At 39.4% G+C, this 24,604-nt stretch overlaps 1 protein-coding gene across 4 annotated transcripts in view; it reads right to left on the bottom strand.

Moving 5' to 3' along the window:
- The window catches only part of NUP93 (nucleoporin 93), a 1,122,661-nt gene that overhangs the window by 583,510 nt on the left and 514,547 nt on the right, over positions 1-24,604 (bottom strand). The gene's annotated exons all lie outside the window — the stretch shown is intronic.

Below are 24,604 nucleotides of genomic sequence, written 5' to 3'. Positions count from 1 at the left end.
ACGGACATTGTTGACTTTCTGTCTAAAGGTTTGACCTTTGTTCCTTCTCAAGCATTGAACATAGTAGACACTATTGTGGATATTAAAACATACACTAGGAAGTTGAATTTTAACTTAATTATGGGTGACGTATTGAATACTGGTAACCCTGACAATTTCTACATTCCTAGTATGGATAATCCCCCATTGCACCCTGTATTGGACTTGTTTGAGAAGCTTTGTGAATTGGATATTAGGCATGCCATAAAGGTCGGGTTTAAACATAGAGCTGTTAACAACACTAATAGGGATGAATGCGAATATTTACAATTCATTAAGTCACAAGGACTGCGTTTTTGTAAACCTGACAATGGTCGAGGGCTGGTTTTATTTAATAATTTAGACTATCAGCAACGTATGAATGCATTGCTGAATACCGATGCATACACTACTAGTTCACATTCAGAGGTAAATAAGGCTTATAGTTCAATCAAGACCTGTATAGAAGACTTATTTATTGAAGGTAGAATCTACCATAATTACTTGACAACTTTGTACCCTAGATATCCATGTATATTTGGCATCCCCTAGATCCATAAGTGTATTGAGAATCCTCCTTTGAGACCACTAGTGGATAGCAGAGGTTCACCAACACACTCGTGTGCTAAAGTGGTAGATGCCATTTTACAAAAGTTCTTATGCCATGAGACCCAAATATGTAAAGATTCATGGTCATTCTTGAAAAAGATCAAAGCCTTAGATTTCAATGTGAACTTTAATTTTCTCACTATTGACGTGAGAGACCTCTACACTACGAGGTAGCTATAGAATGGGTAGCACTTATGTTAAAGAAACACAATGCTACAGCCGCGGAAATTAGTTTGGTTGTGGAACATTTTGGTCGTGGAACTTATTGATCTGGTACTCTCTAACAATTATTTTACGTTCCACCAGTTTTTTCTGCAACAAGTAGGGGTAGCAATGGGTTCACCATGCGGAGCTAGCGTCGCAAATCTGGTCATGGCTTACTGGAAATCGGAATAAGTGTTTAACAACAATACATGTTGCGACTCCTTTGTTTTCTATACGAGATACCTGGACGGCATCTTCATCCTCATCAATGGAGATGAGCGAGATAGTGAGTATGTGCTGGAATATTTCAACAGCACTACGCATTTCCTACAATTCACTTCTACATTTAACACTGATACTATAGCGTACCTAGATATTTGCCTAGTGAAAAATTACACTATTAATAGTTATGTAGCAAGGATATTTAGAAAAAACATGTATTCCAATATGTTCCTCCATTTCACCAGTAGCCATCCCTTTCACCAAAAGAGGTCAGCCATTAAGGGCCAGTTAGTGAGGGCCTCTAGAATGACCAGTTTGGACGAAGACTTTTCTGATGAATGTGCTATTTTAAAAAGCATGTTTTTGCACCGTGGATACCCAGAGCCCCTCTTGGATGCCCTTATCCAAGAGGTTACAACTAAGACAGTGGATAGGGTATACATTCTTTTACTTAGTGATAAACCCCTACTGACACCATCTAGTACGCACAATGTAGTGGAAGAATATTCACACCACTAGTAGAGCACTGGTTAGTGAGGACAAGAATGTCACATTGTCCTTCATCACTACATTCAGTTCACATAGTTACTCATGTTTGGACATATTACAGAAAAATTGGGACCTGTTTAAGATGTACCCTAACATTTACGCTGAAGTAGATGAGACCCCTAGAGTGACATTTAGAAGAGGGAAGAACCTTAAAACTCTCTTAGAACAGCAATACACCCCAGTAGTACAGAATACTGGGATGAATAAATGTCAAAATTGCAACTATTGTAAACTTGTAGAAGGCACTAATTCGTTTAAGGTTAACGGTACAACTTATAAATTGAAAGGCAGATTCAACTGTAATTCGTCTTTTGTAGTTTACTTGGCTAGGTGTACATTCTGTCCTGCTTTCTATATAGGAAAGATGGAGCGGAGGCTCCATGACAGAATTTATGAACACCAATATGCTATGAATAAATGTAAACTGGAGAATGCGCTAGCTAAGCACACTATTTCTAATAAAGAACATGCTTTTAAATTTATTATCATTGATCAAGCCAAGTATGACAGTAGGGGTGGCCCTAGACCACTCAAACTTGAAGAACTTGAATTAGCCTGGCAAGTGAGGCTGAATGCCTACAATTTTCCTGGGTTGAATGACTCATGCTCAATTAGTAGCATTCTCAAACTAAAGAGCTTGCAGCGATGAGTCACGTTTTGTTAAAAACATATATTATTTCTGTCAATGGTTGGGTTATACAAAATAACTTTTAATGTTTTTACCTTTGTGTATTGTGGTCACTGTCGTAGACATGTTTACATACTTTAATGTTTTATTACTGGTTATCAGCAGTTGTCACTTTAATTTTAAAGTGCGTTTGCTTAAGTAGAACAAAGTGATGCAATTGGTGAATGCTGATCACCTGTCTTACTTATAAGGAAGTTTTTTATTGCTGTAATGGTTTCTGAAGAAGTTTGCTATCAGGCTGACGAAAAGCGCTTTAAACAGTGGAATAGTGTTATTTGACTCTTCTCAGACTGTGTTGCTGGTTTTTCGAACTTGTTTTTGGATTTCTTGAATAAAAGGAAGCTTCTTTGGCAGTTTAAATTAAGTGATACAGTTGAGCCTGGATTAAATGAAAATCTATCAAACCTTCCAGTTCTTAAATTAAGAACTAATTAATTATAACTATACTCAGCCGTTAGGATGTTCAACTCAGTATAAGATTTTTCTATACATTTTTCTCATTTAAATAAAAGGCTATAAAATACATTAAAAATAAAAAAAATAAACAAACATTTTTTTGAATTATTATATGTTTTACAAAAGGTTTGCTAAGTTATAACAGGTATGTCTTAGGATCTAGTAACTAATTGTATGATTTAATTTTTTTTTAAATGCATTGTTTTTAATATTTATATTCAGTGTTGCTAATAATTTGTGGAAGATATTTTTAAATGCTTTTAAATATCAAAACTGTTTACTTGTGATGAAACTGCCTGCATTTTTTTTACTGTTGAAACCTACACTGCAGTGGTCATGAGACTTTTTTTATATAGAATGTGTAGCTGTTGAACTTCCTGTTATGTTCTGAAGGCCACTGTTGACTGTGGAAGAAAGCTGATTTGAAATTATTATTACTGCTTAACAAATTTGGTTGCTTTTCATTAATACTGATTGAATATGCATTTTTGAGAGATTTTATGTCATTAAAGTACATCTTGATTCTCCATCTGCTGGTGGATTTTTTTCCTTTCAGATTCTCAATGGTTGTTGTTGTTTGTCTTTTCGGCTTTTCCCGGTTAGGGGGTCGCCACAGCGGAACTCCGGTCCTCTAATGACTGGCAGTAGATTTTTATGGTGCTGAGTTGCCAGCCCGATGCCCAACCTTCAGCGAAGGCACGCCCATTCACGCACGTCTTTCGGAGACCACTCGACCACAGGGAGGACATGCAGACTCCACACAGAAGGCACTCCAGCCGAGAATCGAACAGGAGAACCTCTTGCTGTGCGGCAACAACGCTACCGCTGGACCATGGTGGCTACTTCAGATTCTCAATGGTATGTGCTTAAAAGATGCTTTAGTATTTACTTTCAGTTTCCAGTATCTTCATATATAGCATTATAAAAGTACCTTGAGTAAAATGTCTGTTGACACAGGTTCTATATCCCATTTGTTTGAGGTCGCCTGATATCAGTGATATGCAAAATGGGTAAATCTTCTTAAGGAGCAAGGGAGGGAGTGGGTTACACTGAAAGAGATGCTGGCAGAGACTATCACTGCCTGCTGTTGGAGGGTCTGCTGTTGATATCTAGCTTTCCAGGTTTGCGTTTTTTTTTTCTCCTGAACTATTTCATTCTACCTAGGAATGCTTAGGTAATGTTTAATGAAAGAGCTACATATCATTTCTCAAAGGTTCCCCTTTTTTCCAGGTTCATTAGCATCTTTTGAGAATTATGCCCCCAAAAGCAAACCTTTACTCAAGAGTACATTCACACACTGACATTGACATCTTCAGGGAATATACGGATCCTCAACCATATATGCTTGCACAGGACAGTCCAATCTGCAGTTACCTTGATTCTCTACAGTACCACAGACTTAAAACACAAGTCCCAGTCACATCTGCTGTTTGTGCTAGCTCTGACATTTTTTCTTCAGATAAAACAACAAAAATACTCTGCACAAGCTCTTTAGTTTATTGTAATATTGTATTGTACTGTGCTGTACCAAATGTGTCTGGTACTTAATTGCCATAATGCCTACTGCTGCAGAAGTGTGAATTCTGATCTTAAGTCGCTGATTATCCTACTTTCACTGTAATTTATGAGTGTACTCTTGGAGCTGCAGTCTTTTTAGATCATTTAGGAGGACACAACTCAAACTCTGTTTTTGTTCATCGGCCTAAACTGCACTTGAAGTCTATAAAATCTACCAAATGTCTTTGAAGTAGGTGTGTACAGGCATCAAGTTCCATGGGGTAACTACATGCACATCCTCAAAGGAAGGAGTGGGGCTACAAGCATCAAGCTCCCAGGGTAACTCTACATGCACAACTTCAAAGGAGGGAGGAGTGGGGCAGCAAGTAGATTTGGCTTTGGAAGCTTAATTAGCTTAGTGTACCTCATGAGAACAGTTTTTGATGGTCTATTCAAACCTTTTTTTTCATGAGATTCAATGTCTCTCCAAAAGAGGCATCATCTACAAGAACCAAAAGGTGGGTTTCTTATCTTCAGAATCTGAAGTCCAAGAAGGGATGCAATCTGATTACGGTAAAACTAGCAATTTCTCATCCACTCTTGAGAGAATAATTAGCCTTTTTTCTCTTTAGGCCCAAAAGGTCCTGAAGATGATGGTTTGGGGGATGCTGAGCTAAAGTTAGAAGGAATATTCCAAAGGTTTTATAGAAAAACAGAGGTGGTGATGTGGATATCAAGGGAACAGGCATTTGTTTCCTGGACAGTCTCTCATTAGACGTCTAAGTATTGAACATCCTCTCCCTTCTCCATGGCATTGATAATGGGTGTCTGTCTTTCTAATTTTTGGTACCCAGATGCTCCAACCACCAATGGCAACCCATTCCTAAATGCAATGTAGGAGCACAGAGGAAAATGTTTAGTACCTTACCCTTCAACGCTACCAGACTAGCTGATTACATGTGAAGCTGATGGCCTTTCATGAATATACAACCTCATAAAATGTATGCATCTTAGGCTCTGCACCATTGCTGCTATTTCTGCTCTGTTGAGCTGGTAACTATACAAACATACACTGTTTTCAGCTGATTAATTTATATAGATTTAAAAAAATTTCAGATCATCTCATCCGTATGCGTTTTTAATGAGACTTAAAGAAAATCACATCACTCATGTTAAGCTGGAAAATCAATATCACCTTTGCAACTAAAAATTGCACATATTTGCTAATAAAGGCATAGAAAATGAGGGTGTACGAAGAAGAAAAAACTACAGGCAGTACCTGCACTGAAAAGTAGAGTACTTCATATTAAATAACAATCCATTTCTAGCTACAGTTCATCATAAAAATTCTTCTAGTACTTCAGTGTCTTTAAAATGCCTAGTCTACTCTAAGTAGTTTTAGAATAAAGCAATGGGCACAGAAATGCACCACCCTCTTCCCAAACTGTGGCAAGTATTTCTTTAATTCTGTCACCTAAGCAAGCCTACCAAGATCAGAACTCAATTTGAGTCACAGAGCACACTGACATGATTTTTACAAGGATACACTTGTGAAAATTCAAATCCAGATCAGTGCATTACACACTATGCCATATTGCTTTATACATATTTACAAGCTTGCAAAAACATAATAGCTGCACGGGTATGCATTTTAGTTTCCAAATGACATCATAAGCTAAGCCATTTCATTAGCACAGCTACATTTTTTTTTTTTTTTTTTTTAACAGACAGCCTGGCTGAGGTGCATGTATTTTCCAGGTTCAAACAGCAATATAATTACTTAACTAGGAAAATGTGGTGCAGTCTTGTTTTATTGCAAAGCACTATAGTACATCATATAGCTACTGATAGACTAATTTCATGGAGATGTTAGTAATGCTTGAATTTGGTTATTTTGTCAGCCAGTGCCTTCTTTTCAGAGAGGACTTTCTCCTCATTGACAGAATACATGCACACAATTTTCAGAGGTTGGCTGGCTTTCTCCTCAGTGATGGAGTATAGTGCATGCAGACACTGTTTTCACTCCAATAAAATGACAGAGAACTGGCCCAGGACATTTACACTGATGCACATCGTGATTTTAAACAGCTGGAGCAGCATGATGTAATTTACAAAGTAAAATGGCTGCCTGCACTACCCTAATTTAATTCCACACACCATTACTATTCAATCTACAGACTTAACATTATGGCTAATAACCACTTTTTCCCCAAAAGACTAGCAAGCCAGTACATTCAGCTGCCATCTGCTACACTGTGTAGTAGTATTTTTTATGACACTATTACCAAATCAAAAATCATTACTTAGGCTCCTGCGTTTCATAATGCTGAAAGAATATAGTGCCTGAACTACACTCCTCTCTCTCATTAGCTGATATCTGTTCTATAACACGTTGCCTGCACTCTGCTAAATACTCTTATGCAGATACCTGCTTATCTTCTTATAGTGCATTCTATCTAACCATAGCAGTTTTGAAAATACAAATCTTAGTACATAAACAGGACAAAATAAAAATGGTGGCACCACTGGCAAGTTGAGAAGGGGGAATGGAAAACAATGCTACCCTAAAACACAGGCTAACAAAGTAGTAATATCATTGCGGATTCCCAGCAAATAAAGGCAAATGTTAGCACAGCTCTACATGGCACTCTGAAGTTCCGATGCAGAGCAAAATGAAAACAACTTACAGGAGACAATGCTGACAGAAAATAACATTCATGTGGGCCATATTCAGAACAAGTAAGCCAGCTATCCAGTCCACAAGCAAAGTATTAACATATTACATGCCAGTTAACGTCGGGTATACATTAAATGCAACTCCCCTCAATGCTGGCACTGTAATTTCCCACAGATCATTCAAAGAATTTTAACAAACCAAGGAAACTTAACAGCTCCTTCCAGCTCTCTGTCACAAAGCTAGACTGGTAAAGAATGATGCAGATTCCTAGTGACTTTCCCACTGACTAGTGATTCATTTCCATGTTATTCTACATTTCTTGGTAGTCATAACATTAAAATAGCCTTAATTTAAAACCCATAATGCTCAATGTGGGGGTATGACTAACCGTCATTCCCATATGAATGGTGATATCTCTAGCACTGCAGTGGCCACTGCAGCTGTCCATGGTCCTGTACCACCTAATGGGAACTTCACTGTTTGGGAAATTTTATCATTTCCTACAATGCAGTGTCTTCAAGTTTAACACCTTGAAGTGAAAAGTCCTATAAAGTCTTTAGACTAATCTGCTGTACTGCACTACTAGCACATTTGTGCTGTTTTTTTGCGTTTCCCCACAGATGTGTAAACATGGAGTTAATATACAAAAGTAAGTTGTTACTGGGACTGCAGTAGGACTTGTACTCACGGTAAACAATACATTTTCTTGTTGCTATGCCCAAGTCTGGCAAACGTTTTGTTAAATAAAATAAGTCTGAATTGTACAGTTTGCTGCCATTGTGTTCCCTCTCACCTTCTGATAGGGATCCACCAAATGGCACCACAATCATAACTGAACTCACTTTATGTACATTTGTATATGTGTGGTGCTGAACAAAATGGATGACCACCATAACAACATCAGATTACTTTAGCACATCTACTGATGGAGTATCAGAATGCTGCATTTCTCCAAGGATCCCACTTGCTTATCATGTAGCTAAACTGAATGCTTTTTTGTATGTAATGCAATCACTTTGTTATTGAGGTTGGCCACTCCAATACCAACTACTTCAGAAACCTGGAAAACATTCCTAGCTTAAGGTTCAATTCTTGACCTCTGTGCCAAGTCTCCATATACATGCAAACTGCTTTGTCACATGGTGACCTTCACAAACCTCTATTATCAGGTCTATCAGTATCTAGAAGGAATCATTGCTATACAATTTTCCCTTGAAATGTGATTTCATAACTTCCCAAATTACTACAACAGTACCAACAAGCTTGCATTTCCAGACTTTTTCAATGCTCCAGTATTTATTAACAGGGATTGCAGCTGTCTTTCTCTACATCTCTGTAGCTCTACCACATCAACCAACTCAAAGCAGTCAAATAAACTGAGAAAATATCACTGCCATCAAAGTTCCCCTAGTCTAATCAGGTTAATATTCTTTCATGCATCTTAGCTAATTCTGTGCTGGAGCTGACTCACCAACACTTCTGGACAGCTTCAATATTTCCAACATTCATGAACAGGGACTACAGCTGTCCTCTTGTGAACTAAAAAAAAATAAGCCGTGAACTAAAATAGGGAAACATTACTTCCACCATTGCCTCTTGTTTGCTGAATATTCTGTCATACAGCTGATCCATTTCCACTGCTTTGTCCAATATCAGTTTTGCAAGTTAACTCAGGATTATGCATTTTATAAACAGTCTGGACTTTACTGTCCATGTTATCTATTCGCTATTCTTATGTTCTCCCTTTCTACGTCACTTATGTACAGAAACATCTACAGAGTACTGATACTTTTCTTGGAACCCTTTCACTAATTCCTTGCCATGCAGTCCTATGCTTATCATGGTATTGCTCCATTCTTTAAGGGATATAAAAACCCTTCTTCATCTCATGCTTTCTTTCCTATAATACTTTCCAGTTTATTTTCCACTTTGGTTACCCCCCTTTTGCTTTTATTTATTTTATTTTACATTTGTTAACTGGGCTAGTCCAACTGGATATAGGTTCATACTAGGCTATCTGCCCTAGGGCATTTATAAGCCTAGCCAGAGTGTGTTTGGCTTTCGCCACCCATTTTAAATTAATTTTGCTATGCGTTTTTTGAGGTTAGTATACTGTGCCTCTGTCTAACAGTGACACAGAAGTGATAGCCGGGGTAAACCTACGATCTCCCATCCACTCATCAAGATTCCTCTTGAAGAAAGTCAATGTGGGACTCTGCCTAACCTGGACTGGGATTTTATTCCAGAGTGAAGGGAGCCTCTGGGTTATGAATCTGTCTCTCCAGCATGTCCTATTTATTTCAGTGCTGAGGTTCAAGTCTCTCGAAAGCGTGGCTCGATGGGATTTGGATTTTCTGAGGTGCAGCATGTCCATTAATTCTGGGTTGGACATGGCTTTATCGTCAGGCACAGATCGCCTCTGAGCAGGCGGTATGCCACTGAGTAGAGCTGGAGTTTCTTTAACCGGGCAGCATATGGCATCTGTTTGAGCCCTTTGATCCTCTTGATGAGGTACTTTTGGGGTCTTTCCAGTTGCTGCAGGTGTCTGGTAAGGTACATCCCAAAAGGGGCATTGTACTCAATTATGGGCCTGATGAGGGATGACTAAAGAGCGATGACCTCCCCTGATCTAGATGTGAATCCCTTCATGATCAGGTGGGCTATATAAAATGTTTTTCTAACCACTTTGGCCACGTGGTTGTCAAATGAGAGATTGCTATCAACTTGGGTCCCCAGGTCCCTAATGACTTCTTCTGTACTTAATGGATTACCACCTATGTGGTAATTTGTGGGCACTTTGTTTTTGCCAAAGGGGATGACTATACACTTTTGGCGTTTAGCTTGAGGCCATGGCTCTGGCACCAGTTGTCTGTTTCTATGAGGCCCTTTTGGAGGATGCTTGTGTCGGCTGGAGAGTTGATTATGGCACCCAGTTTGCAGTCATCTGCGAACTTGGTCAGCCACAGTCCTTCTGTGTTGGCCTGTACCGCCGAGAAATATATACTGAACAAGAGAGGTCCCAGGACTGAGCCTTGTGGGACGCCACTTGTAACTGGTTTGGAGTCTGACATGGCTCCAGCAATTCTAACCATGTGGGTTCTGTCCTTGAGCCAGTTTGCAACCCATCTAGTGACATAGGGATTTATATTTAAGCTGGTGAGCTTATCTATAATGCCCGAGTGGGGTATTGTATCGAAGGCTTTTGTGAGGTCCAGATAGGCTGTGTGGACCACCTTCCCCTCGTCAATGGCCTTGGTGACTGTTTCAAAGAAATCAACCAGGTTTAAGAGGCAGGATCTGCCCTTAACAAAGCCAAACTGGGTAGGATCCAGTATCTGTAGGTCCCCAATATCTTTATTTATGAGGTCCATGATGATCATTTCCATAGCTTTGCAGACCAAGCTAGTCAGGCTTATGGGGCGATAGTTTCCAGGATCCGTTGAGGCACCACCTTTGTGGAGAGGGACCACTGTTGCTGTACGCCACTCTTTGGGTACATATCCTGTAGAAAGGCTAAGATTGAACAGTAGTTTTATGTTTGGGTTTAGCTCTTCTTGGAGTTCATGTAGGGCGAGCCGGGACACCATCTGGTCCCATTGATGCTGTGTTTTTTGCTTTGGAGAGGGCGGCTCTTACCTGAGCATCTGTGATGTCAGGGGGGCAGCACTCTGTTGGGATAGATATTTGCCCTTTTGGTGGGGAGAGGGGGGAGAAGTTTGCACTGAACCTGTCAGCCAGGATGTTGGCAATGTCTGTGGGCTCGGTGTATTTTTTGTCATTTTGGACTAATTCTGAGCATATCTGGGAATTCCCACCCAGGTTCCTAACATAACTAAAGAAAGCCTTGTGATTATCCTTAGTGTCCTGTGCAATTTTTCAGCAGAGGCCCGGGGAGAAAAGCTCCACGGTAACATTTAAATGTTTATAATGTACAATTCTGTGAGAAAAAGGAAACATGAAAGTGTAAGACAAACAGTACATGAGAGAACAGTAGTTCCAAAGTCAATACCATCTAAGAAACAATACCATATACAAAGAGAAATATTTACACCAATATAAAAATAATACAATCGTTAGAAATCAGTAGAGAGCCTTAGCTACAGTAAAATAAGCTAATTAAGAAATACAGGAACTTTGAAAGGAATAAGATACTCCTACAGTAATGTATGTGAGGATGTTAACAAATATGTTCACAGTTAGTTAATCTCCTATTTTTAGGCAATAGTTTAAAGTAGTTTACTTTACTAAGAGGTAAGTAGTGTTTGAAAAAGTAAAGAGGAGGGAGGATATAGAAACATGGCAAAAAAGAATGCAGACAATTAGTCAGGGTAACAGCAAGGGCATAACCAGTTAGTTATAAGATGTTGCTTCAGCCTTTGTTTAAAAAGTGGGAAGGAGGGAAGTGCAGTTAGATCTGATGGCAACATGTTCCAGAATTTTCCAGTGGTATTTGAAAACAAGGAGTCAGCTGCCATGTTATTAGATTTGGTATTGCTAGCCAGTAGTTTAGTGGAGGAGCGTAAGGAGTTGAGGTTTACATAGGGGGTAACAAGGTTAGTGAGTATCGGTGTGTTCTTGGGCTGGTAAAATATCCTATGAATAATGGTAAGTTGGGAGAGTATCAGAATGTTTTTTAGTTCAAGCCAGTTAAGTTGCTTTAAGTTCAGACAGTGATGGGTTCTAAATGGGTTCCCAGTGGCAAACCTTGCAATATTATTATAGGAGTTAGTTAGTTTAGTGGGATTATTTTTCTTTAGGTTGGTATAAATGGGGGAAGCATAGAGAAGAGTGGAGATTAAATAGGAGTGGGCAATAGTAGCTCTGGCTGTTGGTGTTAAGAATGGTTTTATTCTATATAGGGAGCCCAATTTTCTATTTACGGATTTTATAGTGTTATTGATATGATTATCAAATGTAAGGTCATTGCCAATTAAGACTCCTAATTAGTTTGGTGGTAGAGTCTGGGGTTATAATGGTGCCATTATTTGATTTTATCAATATCTGTTTGAATTACCACCATTCAAGTTAAAGGAAAACTATATTCAGAAACGAAAAAATATCCAAACCTTAATGTTCTTTGTACCACTAATTCAATACATTCCTCTAATTGCATATAATTTTCTAATTTGTTCTATGTATTAAAAAAAATTGTACTAATTGTAATTGTTTCTACAAGAGAAATGTAAATCTGTAAAAAACATAACTACTTCCAGGAGAGAAGAGAATTGTAAAAGTTGTTCAAAACATGGAATTGTTTCAAATAAAATGTACAGCAAAGCTATAAAATATACATATCTTTATAAAAATCATGCAGTTGTTTTCTGTAAAATAAACTGGAGCATCTGAATATTTCAACTTCAGCACAGCAGAGCTTCCTCAAGCCTACCATTTCTTGCTAAAAGCTGTGTTGCCACATATGGACTAGAACTTCTTAGAGAGCAGAGTGTCATTTCAAACAACCATGCACTGTACTGATGCATATTCTTAGAACCATTTTCACTATATGACCTACTTCAGAAATTCCAAGCATACTTAATAGCCAGTAGCCGTGCAAAGTGGCTCGTTCTTCTTTGTACATAGACTTTTATCGTTCATCTTAGAAAAACAGTACTCCAATTAAGCAACCCTCGGCTCACAACAGTACGTAATTGGACCCATGGATCTGCACCTTCCAAATGACTTTGTAGCCAGCTTGGTTGAAATGGGCATCCTGAAACAATGCAGAAATTGTCTCATTTTCACACGTAAAACCACCTACTACTCAATCTACCACAATGTGTGAATGATGTAGTTATAAGTACAGTTATGTAAGAACCTTACTAAACTATAGGCAACGAGCCTGAATCACAACAGTAATAAACCACAACAGCCAAGGCGATGGCAGACTTGCACGCACCACCAGAATAACATCTAAAACCACAGTAAAATGTAATTTGAGCACTTTCGTCCCAATATCAAGACTTCATCAGAATAAATTACATAAACCACTCAGACTATTTAAATAACACACTAATCACTCATTGGTTAATATTACACAAGCTCTAATTAATTCATTAAGTGAATAAACTTCTAAAGATACATGCTAAAAAAGTTTTAAAAACAAAAGTGCAAATACCAAGTTACAAACAGCAGAAACTGACAGACATCGGTATCAAAACCTTTTGTATGTATTATAGTAAGAAACTAAATACATACACTACAAAACTAAAATACAAAACATAGGTGGGTTCAAGTGAAGCACATCTTAAAACTGAATTAAATTTTGGAAAGCAAAGGAGGGTTTAAAGGCATGTAGGCAGAAAAAACACACAATTATGACGATGCAAAAATAGGCTACTCCACTTTTGAGTAACTCACACATGAAAGACAGAATAAGTGGAATCCCCACCCAAAAGGCATCATCATTCTTCTGAAACACCAGATGGAAAATCTTTTCCAAGTGGATATGTAAGATTTTCTAGTGGTATATTTTCTCACCTCCTGGAGCATCTTGAGTATGTCCTCTGATGACTAAAAGGGATCAAAATTCTACCAATCAAAGTCAGGCTGAGAGCCTGCAAGCTGGGGTGTATCAAGTTGCCCTTTTCCAGTGTAAATTAAGTCCACTTTGTGAAGTACCCTGCAATGATGGCCACTGGCTAGGTGGAGAAGGGAGAACCAATGCTGCCTTGGCCAGACGGCAGTCACTAGCAAGATTTTTAATTTGTCCCTTTGTTTCTTCAGAAGAACATTTGGGATTAGGTGGAAGGAGTACAGGAAATCAAACCCTCATCCAGTAGGAGGACATGGCATCCATTCTTCAGGCCTGGAAACACGAGATTCTGGAACAGAACAGCTTGAGGCATTTGTTCTGGAAAGAACCAAACAGATCTATTTGAGGAAAACTGTGGACTATGTTCAAAAAGACTTCTGTTCAACATCCATTCATAAGGTTCTTCCATAGAACTGCTTAGTGAGTCTGTGAGAACACTGTTTTCTGATGGCATGTTAACAGACTGGATGGACAAAGTTGCATTTATTGTGCAATCCCAGGCCATGAGAGCTAGCCTGAACAGTTAGTAGGACTTGGTTAACACCACCCCCTTTTGTTGATGTACTACATTGACCGTGGTATTGTCTGTAAAAATCCTAATGGGGACTGGGTTCCAGAGGTAGGAGAATACCTGAAGAAACCTCATTTCCTTCACACTGATGTGGTCTCTTATTTATTTTGGGGGACCTGTCCATGCACCCTAAGCCAGATCTGAAGCATCTATGTGGAGATCCTGACTGGGTGGAAGGGTAACCCTGGATTGAGGTGAATTTGAGAGACCCAGTGTGGCTTGTCTAGTCAGGATAATAAAAGAAGAACATTCGTAGGTTCTGCTCATGCAGCTTTATTGCACACAAACACATCAGAATTGAGGTTTTGTAACTTAAAAAGACTGACTACCACACTCATACATGTTAACACTGTGGCTGTTCTCTCAAAATGGCACTGCTGCTTGCACGTGCTCACTATTTATATGCACATGCTAATCTGGAAATGCTTCTTAAAGGTACATATACACGCTCTGATCTACATCCTCCCTCTGAGAAATGATCCATATATGAAGTGACAGTATTCAATGACATGTAATTTACAGAAATGATCTTTTGATATGCAGTTATACAGAACTAGTTATATGACATGAAATCATAAAAAATCAGACACATATAAAACAATTATATCCAAGTTGCTGTGTATTTTACACTAGGTCTGGAAATACGACTGGACCATGCAATATGAAAGTCAGAATTGGATCTAGCAATGGGACTGTCTTCAAAGAATGCTCAACATTGGGGACATCTACAACATAGTCAGGAATGGGAATAGATACTGTGACATGTTCTTTGGTACAAACATTGTCTGGGTTGCTCCGAGATTTAGGGTCTGTATCACAGGTATGATGTTACAATATCGCTTCTGATACAAGAAGATGATGTCTGCGGTTTCTCCTGTACTCTACAACCTCAGATTCCATAAAGTAGGATCTCGGCTTGGTACATATACCTCTCACTTGACTGATTCGATCAAAGACTTTCGCCATTTGCATCCTCACTATCTTTCTTTCAACGGATAAAGAAATCTGCTTATTTTATCACAGCTGGACTTCTGAGAACAACGCTTTTTAAAAAGTTGGGCTTTGATTGCTCTGTTGTTTTTAGCATTAGGCACTAACAAACTAGAACTGATAGGCAAGGTTGTTCTGGTTTAACAACTAAAAGTCTTGAGTAGCAAGCCAATTAGGTTGCCACGGGGTATACTTCGGAGATTGAGTAAATTCAAGAAGATATTGGTATTGTCATACTTTGGCCTCTCCAGTAATTGCTTTGCACTCTGTACTGTGTGTTCAGCAAGGCTGTTTGACTAATGATATTCAGGACTGCTAGTAACATGGATAAAAAGTCCCAGGCTTTAGCAAATCACTGACACAATTGACTGGTAAACTGAGAACTATTGTCAGAAATAACTTTGTGTAGACTACCATGGACTGATAAATGTTTCATCTTAATAATAACAGCACTGGATGTTGGGTTAAGTAGCAAATCGATCTCAAAACAGTTTGAATAAGAGTCTACCAACACTAAGTAGTGTTGACTGTTCCACTCAAATATGTCAGTTGCTACTGCTGACCACGGTAGTTCAGGAATTTAGCTTAGCTGAAGTGGTTCTTTGCAACTGCGGCTTAGTACTGCTGCATACTGAGCAAGAAGAAAGCACTTTATCAATGTCTTTTGCTACAAGTTCCCTCGCCCTTCTTTTGGTAGAATCGGAACCTGGGTGGCCACGACGTAAAATCTGAATCTATTTATGTTGTAAGGAAGTAGGAACAACATTTGGACTTTGAAAATGACACCATCCTCCACTAGCATCTCATCTCTGTATGGAAAGTAAGGTTGTACTTCTGGCAGTACACAGGATTGCATTGACGGTCATCCTACATTGATGAAGTTGTTGAGCTTTTGCAAAATTGGATCCGTCTTTGTATGATCTCTTAGCTCAAGTCTCATGGTAGAAATATTATGCACTTCCATGACATCAAAGTCAAAATTCTCTATCAAGCTGTTCTGTGGTATTTCTGGGCGATCTGGATAAGGTATCAGCCAGTTAAAAAAAATTTACCTTTTATATAGATCATTTTGAAATTATAGTTTTGCAATTTAAGCATCATTCTTTGTAGTCTTGCTGAAGTGGAATGCACAGGCTTCTTTAAAATAGTAACGAGAGGTTGATGGTCAGTTTCTATCTGGATTGCTTGGCCATAAATATAATTAAGGAACTTCAAACATGCGAACACAATCACCAAAAGTTCCCTTTCAATTTTAGCATACTGCATCTCTGTTTGGGCATGAGTTCTAGATGCATAGGTAAGTGGTCTGCCCTCTTGAAGAATAACTGCACCAAGACCAAACTTTGAAGCATCACAGGAAAGAACTACTGGCTTGTGGACATCATAGTATGTTAGCAGAGGCGGGTTACCAATTTGAATGTTTGAGGTTATCAAATGGTCTCTGGTGTTGTTTTAACCATGACCATGCAACATTTCTGCGTGTCAGTTCTCTCTGATAGCTCACTAAAGTCAGGGATAAGTTTGCCCAAATGGTTAAGCACACCAAGAAAACGCTGTAAGGCTTGGACATTGTCTGGAGCTGGCATCTCAAGAATGGCTGATTGCTGAGAAGAATCTGGGTGTAAGCCTGTACTGGTAAATAAATGACCTACATAAGTAACTTCTGGCAGTCTGAATTTGCACTTCAGAGGACTGAGCTTTAAGTTCACTTCATGCACTCTAGTCCGGAACTTTCCTGAGGTTTCTGTCATGCTCTGCTTCACCATCACTTCCAGCTAGTAAATTTTCTACTATTACTGCACACAGGTAGCCTGAAAAAATTTGCTCCACTGCACGCTGAAAGACTTCACTGGCAGAATTTATTCCAAAAGGCATCCAGAGCAATCTATCTACCAAATGGCATACTGAATGTAGTCAGTAGTGAAGATCTGCAATCAAGCATAACTTGTCAAAATTAACTCTTTCATCTAAGACAGAAGAACACAGTGGCATTTGGCATGAGGGTTGCAATTTCCTCAACTGGATGGTGAGGTCTTTTTAATGCCTTATTCAAATATCTTGGGTCAATGCATACTCCGATTAGGCCTGTTTCTGCTTGCCACGTGTTGCTTGCTGTCTAGGTTTTCTCTAAAGGCTGCTGAACCCATGCTCTTATCACTTGTAAGCATAACTGTGTGCCTTTCTGTGAGCTCATGGATTTGACAAATCTCTATGGCTTTGCTCAACATTAAATCACAGTCATGAAGCAAAATCTTTCTCACTGCAGCACTATTACCACATACAAGCCCATCCTTTGTTAATTCATCTTTCAAGTCACCTAATCTGCAGTGTCTCTCTAATGTAATATTTACCTGGGGGTTGCACATTTCTCTAAATTTACATTTAAGCACTTGGGGGTCTTCCCTTGATTCAGCCGGTACCACACTATGATGGTTTGCCCCTTCTGCATATATTTCTGGTGCAAAAACAAATGAATGCTCTCCTTCAATAGCTTCTGACCCAGCTAAGTTAAGCAAAATAAATGCGCTTGTATATGCATCTTTGTCAGAAAAGGCTGCTTGTATGAAAATCTCGTATTCCTGCACGAATACTCTCCAATTTTCTGCTATATTTTGATCACAAGTGGACTTGGTCTGTGAAATGCCTCTGCCATATCAACACACATTAGTGAAGGTGCTTCAAATCATGTACGAACATATACACACATAAATATATGTCAGAACTTTATGCCAGTACTTGTAATTATGCCAGATAGCACAACAAACTCTTTGAAATAACTATTTTGACAAATAAGCCTCTGTAGCACAAGAACACTGAAATCACTGTACTTTAATTTGAAATCACTCTTTAGCAGTGTAAGGAGTACTTCAAAATTACTGTACTTTGCGAATAAACTGTATACAATGGAAAAAGCTCAGAGTAAGAAACACTGCAAATAAACTGTACACAGTACAACAACCTTTCAAAATGGTTGAACTTTGTGAAATAACTGCACATTGTAAAACACTCAAATGGCAGCTTTCTGCGAATAAATGCACATAGTACAAGAAACTTTTCAAAATGGCTGTATGCACTTTACAATATAACTACTTTGCACACAGCAAACTCTTTCTAATAGTTGCACCATAATAAAGCAAACACTTTGCACACACTGAGATACTTCTAACAACTCTAGTTATGCTTTGAATGGCTTGGGTCAAGTCAATGTGAAATAGTAGTTTGCGCACAAAACACTCTTACTAAAAAAATGTCATTGCCCTAATCTTTAAGTTTAATTTTCCTTTTATTGTAATCGTTATGCCCTTTTAATCTCTTATCATGCTCATCATATCCTTCTTGTGCCCGTTTTACTCTAAACATGCTCGTTATGTAAATCAAAGGTAATTCTGAGCCTCTTATGAATAGTTTTGCTAGTTTTTTCAAATATTGTGGTTTCGAACATTCGTTTAATTAATAATGCGGACTGCGACTTTCGTTTGCTTAACACGTTCTGTGCTACTCGTTTGATTAATAATGAGTTTTGTGCCTTATAAATGTGCAGTTTCATTTTCTGTGCAGTTTTCTTTACCTTCAGCTTGTTTCTGGCCCTTTTTACATTTGTCTGTGCTCTGTTTCACTCAACCTGCTTAGTTTGTCTTCACCTTCAACTCTGCACCTTATGGCTTGAAGTAGCAGCTCTTCTAATCCCGGTTCTGATACCATGTTGCTCGTCTGGTCAGGATAAAAACAGATGAAAATTCGTGGTTTCTGTTCAAGCAGCTTTATTACACACAAACATCAGAAATTAGGCTTTGTAACTTAAACTTAAATAAACGTAAACAGACTATCACACTCATACATGTTAACACTCTGGTTATCTTAAAAAGGTACTGTTGCCTGCACATGCTCTGTATTTATATTCATGTGCTACATCTGGAAATGCTTCTTCAAGGTACATACACATGCTCTGATCTACACCCACCAATGCAACTGCTTCTTTACAAAGGAAAGACAGGCATTATGAAGTCCACTGTGACAGTGTTGAGACCAAAGGGACTTCAAGTAACACTGGATCTTTGTCATGTAGTCTGGCGAATGACACCATGAGTATTATGAATGTCATGTAGTCCAGAGTTCTTATGATTTCTCTTGATGAGGTCGAGCCTAGGAGAAGCAAGGACTAGAAAGTAGGTAGACATGAATAGCCCTTTCTGCTGAGAGAGAAAGGTGGTCAGTGAGAGAGTATTCAGTCTGCAACTTAAGAAGACCAGATCCTATGAAGGTGTCATAAGATCAAAGGAGGTTACTAGGTTAATGATCCTAGCACCTTTTCAAGCCTAGCCAAGTATTACTCTTATTTCCATGATCAGTAGCTATCATCCCTGTACAATAGGGACACAGGTGGAACCCCAGGGTGAATTTACGGTCACCCATCCAGTCATCCAGATTGTGTTTGAAGAGGGCCAATGAAGCGATCTGCTTGACATGAAGCAGGAGTCAGTTCCAAAGGTGTGGTAACCTCTATGAGACAAATCTAACACTCCAGCAAGTTCTATTAATGTCGCATACCACATTAAGGCCTTTAGAGTGAGTAACCTGTGTACCATTTGACTTACGGATATGAATTGCCAATAAAGCATGGTCAAAGATTGCCATATGCAAGGCATAGTTTGCCTCTGAGTAGTCTGCATGAAATAGAATAAAGTGACAGTGATTTAGGACTACCCTCATAAGAAAGATGCTGACGACCTTGAATTTTCCTTCTGAGGAACCTTTGTGGTCTCTCCAATTGCTGCCGATGCTTGGAAAGGTACATACCAAAAGGAGCATTGTACTCAATTATTGGCCTGATGAGGGAAAAGTACAGGGAGGTTATAACTTCCTTTTTTACTGGAGGCAATGCCCTTACTTATGAGATGAGCAATATAAAATGCCCTTCTAACCACTGTGGAGACATGGTGATCAAAGGTAAGGCAGCTGTCAACCTGTGTGCCCTGGTCTCACACCACTTAGTGCGTACTTAGGCTGTTATTGATGTGGCAGTTAGCAGGAGCATTGCTCTTAGTGCAAAGGATGATAATACATTTTGTTGCACTGAGTTTAAGGCCATGGCTTTGGCACCAATCATTTGTTTGTGTAAGACCCTCTTGTAGGATGCTGACATCGTTTGCAGATTCTATGACTGCTCCCAGTTTGTAGTCATCAGCAAACTTTGCCAGCAACAGACCTTTAGTTTTAGCTTGTACTTTGCAGAACTAGATTCCAAACAGTAGAGGTCCAAGGACTGATCTCTGTGGAACACCAGTGGTTACAGGTCTGCTGTTGGAGGTGTATTCGCCTACTTTGACTATATGGGTTCTATCAGGAGCCAGTTAACGACCCATCTAATGATACAAGTGTTGACACCTAGCTGGGTGAGTTTGTAAATGATGCCTGAGTGGGGGATAGTGTCAAGAGCCTTAACTAAGTCTAGGTAGGCTGTATGCACAGATTTCCCCTTGTCAAGGGCCTTGGTGACTGTCTCGAAGTAGTCCACTAGGTTTAACAGGCAAGATCTCCCTTTGACAAATGCAAATTAAGTAGGGTCAAGTGTCTGGATATTTACTACATCTTTGTTGATAAAATCCATAATGATACACTCCATGGCCTTACAGATAAGTCTAGAGCTAATAGGTCTATAGTTTACGGGGGTCAGTGGAAGCACCAACTTTGTGCATGGGGATAATAGTGGCCTTTTTCCATTCAGCTGGGATGAAGCTGATGCTTAGACTATGATTGAAAAGAGCACCCAATGGTGTTGCTAATTCTTGTTTGAGCTCACATAGGATGCAGCCTGGGATGTTATCAGGTCCCACAGATGCTGTGTTTTTCACCTTAAGGTGTTCACAACCTGCACTTTAGAGATACAAAGAAAGGAACAGGTGATAAGGATGTCATGGGATACGTGTGGCAGGGACAGGGGAGTGAAGTTTTCACAGAACCTGTCGCCCAACAGGTTATCAATGTCCACAGGCTCAGTATATGTGGCATCATTAACTACCAGTTCGGCACAAATCTGTGCCTTTCCTTTTAAGTTACAGATGTAACTAAAGAACGCCTGATGGTTGTCCTTAGCTGAGGAAGCTAATTTGGATTCGTAGTTGGGTTTGGAGGACTTCACAAGAAGTCTTGTTTGCTTGTTTAAGCTGAAGAAGGGGAGTTTCCAGTTTAGGGCTCACTCCCTCTTACTCTTAGACAGCAATTTCTTCCTCTTGTTGTGAAGCCTGTTAATGGCATTTGTCCACCAGGTAGGTTTGTTCTCCCTTGAGTAGCTTGTTTTGGTCCTATCCGGTACAGCCAAGTCAATGCAGTTTATACATATGTTTGTATAAAGCATTTATGTAGAATGTAGGACTCTGTTTAGCTGCCATTTCCATCTGAGGGCTGGGGGGAGCACTGAAGCTACGTATACCATCCCATAAGAGGTTATAATCTGCTTTGGAAAAGTTTTTTTTTAGTATAGTTGCTGCTAGGTGTGTGTGTGTTTGTGTGTGTGGCAGGGCATGTGTGCTGGTTACTTTGAATGACAGAGATTGACTGATTTGTGGTCGGATCTCACCAGAGATGACCTCACACTGGGGGTACTACAGTGGTCCCCATATTGGTAAGCACCAGATCCAGGATGTTGGCACCCCCTGTAGGGGTGTCAACCAGCTGGTCCACAACATCGGAGTTAATGAAGCTGAGGAACCTTTGGGCAAGTTAGAGTTTGTGTACGAGTAATTTACCCAGTCAATGGTTGGGTAGTTAAGGTCACCCAAAACCATGGGTTGAGAGTGAAACCTAGTTTTTTTCAGAAGATACATTGTGAAGCTGAGATGCAGCAGCAGAGTTTCTTAGGAGGAGGCCTGGATAGGATGATTGTCCAGGTAGGGAAACATTTGTATTCCCTGGGATCTGCAAAAGGCAATGGCTAGTGTGAGGCATCTTGTTAATTCCCAGGGACCAGCAGGTAGACCACATGGTAAAGTGGAGAACTGAAATTGCAATGAAAAAAAAAAACAGGCTCTGACAATCTGCAGTATTTCTCTGCAAGTCGGGTGAATAGGGATGTGGAGGTAAGCATCCCTCAAGTTTAAGGACACTACAAAGGCTTGTAGAATGTTAAAATGAAGTAAAGTTTTCAGAAGAGCATTTTGAAAGATAGCAATTCCAGAAATGTGTTTTTGTTGAGACAAGTCCAATATGGCCCTTTAAGTACTCTCCTTCCTTGGGACCAGGAAGAGTTTTGAACAAAAATCTTTTCCTAGCCTACAGGTGGTATAGGGTTCTACAGTTCCCTGGAAAAAAAAGATCCTGAATGAGGTTGATAAGAGGTGAGCCTGATTCGATGGTGAAAGATGAATTCCTCTCGAAGAGGGGAGTTCTTTCCAAGACATTTTATAGCCATGTTGGATGATGGACAAGATCCACTTGTCTGAAGTGATGGATTTCCAAGTTAGGAGAGAGAAACAGCGAGTCTATTGGATACTGAGTTTTTTTAACCAAATAAGGGGGCAGAAGATTTACAGACGCTGGTTTATTTGGAAAAAGGACTTTACAACGTTTGGATTCTCTGAATGGCTTCACATGAAAGATTTCTTGGGCTGCTTTCTGTCTTTCGAGGGGGGGGGTCTTTTGTTCCCTACAGACAAAGGAAGTGGGCTTGGAAGGATGATTCCTTTGATATCTAGGGACTGATGTACAAAAAAAATCTGTTTAGAATCTTGCATTATTTTTCCCTTCTTTTGTACAGTTTTGAAATGTTAGGCTGCTGTAGGGCCACACAAAAAGTCATTATAAAGGAGGGAATCTAGTAGGTTGGCCCAGATATCCTCAGGGAGGGACAGAAGGCAAAGTTAGGCAAATCTGCATATAACACAGCAAGTGGCTGCAGCTCTGGAGGAATCCCCCTGCAACATCATAGCTGCATTTAATGGAATGACAGACTACCTGTGTAGCTTGACTGAGCATGGGCATGGTTTATGACTTATGTCTGGTCTCCTCTGCATTAGTCATAGTTGTATTTAACTCCCCTAGAATATAGAAAAGGTATTTTCTCATCTGAATTTGTTAATTTAGGGCCTAAAGGCTAAAGTGACAGACGTGCAAAACTTTTTACAAAATCGGTCCATGGCCCTACTATCGCTATCTGATGGCAACAAATTAGCTGCTGATAAAAGCTTAGTGGGCTTATCACTGGAGATAGAAAAGACTGAAGGGTCCACTACAGGGTTTTGGTAGATTAGCTTCATGTCTTCAGGGACTTTATAAAACCTAGCAGACTCAGGCTGAGAACCATGGGAAGAGGAGGAGGATGCAAAACCATCCAGAGAAGACTTCTAAAACCAGGGGAACCACGGTAAGTTTAGGAGCTCCTACCTCAAAACAAATTACAGTATCTCTTTTGTACATCGGTGGATTGTCTGGATTCCCATTCAAAATCCTGCATCTGTCTCCATAAAGGAAATTTCTTCTGTGGGGGAGTCAGGGAACAGGAAACCATTATCTGAAACAAGCTATCCAGAGGAATGAATTGGAGACTAAATCCTCATCTGAAATAGATTTCTCCTTTGATGAGTATTCACAGGTTCATAGATTAATCATCAGGAAATTGGTCTGCAGACCATTTCAACCCTAGCCAAAAACCCTACTCCCTCTAGCCTCAAGGAGGAGAGAATTTAAGGCTGCCCATCCAATTATCTAAGTTTACCTTGAAGGCGCCAAGGATACTACTCTGCTTGATATGCAGTGGAAGTTTGTTACAGAGGTGAGGAATAAGTTGGGATATGAATCTATCACGCAGTGTCATTTATTTGATGATAAAGGTTTAGTTCCTTTAACTGAGTTTTGATGTAGAATTAGTTCTGAGAAGCAAGAGAAGATCGAATAAGGTTGGATATTTCATTGCACAAAAGGCTACCACTGATTGTTTTAGTTATGAATCATTGAGGTCTCTCAAGTTGTGTGATATGGTTAGATAAAGACATGCAAAAGGTACACTATATTCAATAATGGGTCTGATAAGATATGAATAAAGGTGAATTAACACTTCTTTGTATCTAGTGGAGATGTCTTTGGAAATTAGATAGGCCAGATAAAAGGCTTTACAAGCTACTTTGCAATCATGATGGTAAAATAAGGAATTATCATGAGTAGCCAGATCTCTTACAACAGCGAGTGGTTGGAGGGATGCACCTCCTATATGGCAAGTGAAACAGTCCCCCCCCCCCTAAAATGAACTGTAATGCATTTTTTTACATTTAATTTGAAACTATTGTATTTGTATTAATTGTTAACATGGTCTAAGCAATTTTGAGCTACCTGAAGATGGAATAACAGCACCCAATTTATAGTCATCTGCAAACTTAGTTAACCATAAGCCAGAAGTGCTGGACTGAAGGTCAGAGAAATATATGCCAAACGGGAAAGGACCCAAAACTAAGCCCTGTGGTACATCACAGGTTAACTGTTTTGCTTTCAAAAGTGGTACCTACTATTTTAACCACATGGGTTCTATCAGACAGCCAGTTAGCTATCCATCACATAATATATGGATTTATATTTAGATTTATTAGCCTATCAATAATGCTT

This window comes from Protopterus annectens, chromosome 8.part0, assembly GCF_019279795.1.
Source record: "Protopterus annectens isolate FY-2018-M chromosome 8.part0, PAN1.0, whole genome shotgun sequence".
NCBI lineage: Eukaryota > Metazoa > Chordata > Ceratodontiformes > Protopteridae > Protopterus > Protopterus annectens.
The sequence above is the reverse complement of the archived record's forward strand: the minus strand, read 5'-3'. Positions and strand labels throughout refer to the sequence as shown.